The sequence below is a fragment of the Panthera onca genome, chromosome B2, assembly GCF_046562875.1.
Source record: "Panthera onca isolate mPanOnc1 chromosome B2, mPanOnc1 haplotype 2, whole genome shotgun sequence".
NCBI lineage: Eukaryota > Metazoa > Chordata > Mammalia > Carnivora > Felidae > Panthera > Panthera onca.
The window spans coordinates 35,713,496-35,714,653 of NC_138343.1; the positions used below are offsets into that span (position 1 = coordinate 35,713,496).

A 1,158-nucleotide genomic window follows, 5' to 3' on the forward strand; every position below is an offset into this window, starting at 1 on the left:
TCAGTGTTTCTTTTTTAAAAATTTATGGTTAAATAAATAAGTAAATAAATTTATGGTTGTAACTATTTTCCTAAATGTTTCATTAGTGATAGTCTTTTAAGTCTGGTTCCATAAGAATCTATAACATAACTACTTCCATCTGAAGTTCCTACAGTCTGCGCTGAAATAAGAATGAAATCAATTAGGCTCTCAATTCCACAAAACACTACAGCACAAAAGTAAACCTAAGGCAGACTATCCAAGATAAAATTGGTCTCCCAACCATTCAAGGAAAAGACAGTGCAACTATTACTTTGAATGAATAGCCATTTACCTTTACATTTGGGAGCTTGAGAAAATCAACCTCATTTCCAGTAAAATATGTTTCACATTGCCACAGAAATCCTTATAAGTTGTCTTGGGCGCTAGAAAACAGAGCATGAACTGTGTAGTTTGTACAGTTATCTGGTTCTTACCACAGCATTGTTGGTTGGTTGGTTGGTTTAGGTATTTACAAATACGTTGTCTCATTTTGAGGTTCTCACACTTTTGTATCTCCTTGCCCCCAGTGGTGGTGGTGGCAACCTTCCAAGGTTCCATGGTAACCAACATGAGCCGTAGGACTGCCAAGAGCTGTTGGGCTTGTTATGGATCAGTGCATCCCACTTTTTACTCTTAAAAAAACAATGCTAAAAAAAATAAAAACAACAACAATGCTGCAGTGAACACTCTTATCATTAGAGCAAAGATCCTTGAAGAAGGAACATCTTGACTGGAAGAGCCTGAAGGCCATCTGCCAAAGACTAATCTCACAGACTGACCATTCCCTCCTCCGCCTGCACACAGGGTGACTTACAGCCTCTCCCTTCAGAACACCATGTTCTTCTCAAGAACCATGTTCTTAACACAGGTTAAGAAAGTAAGCTCTTAAATACAGACCTAAGAAAAAGAAAACTTAACATTTGGAAGTCAGACTAGCTGGGTTTGAATCCCAGTCCTGCCATTTGTAACTAACTATGTGACCTTGAGCAAGTTAGTCAATCTCTCTGAGCCTCCGTTTCTTCATCCCTTGAATGTCCTGATGTGCTATTGTGAGGCCTAAATAATTATCCCAGTTATTGCACTGCTCATAAACAAAAATCTGAATGTTCTATTTTTAAAAGACAAACCAAAAACTAA

The 1,158-nt window shown here is 37.9% G+C and overlaps 1 pseudogene; it reads right to left on the bottom strand.

Annotated features, from left to right (window-relative positions):
• LOC132667921 (TM2 domain-containing protein 1 pseudogene) lies at positions 1 to 579 on the bottom strand (annotated as a pseudogene).
• Positions 580 to 1,158: the final 579 nt, after the last annotated feature.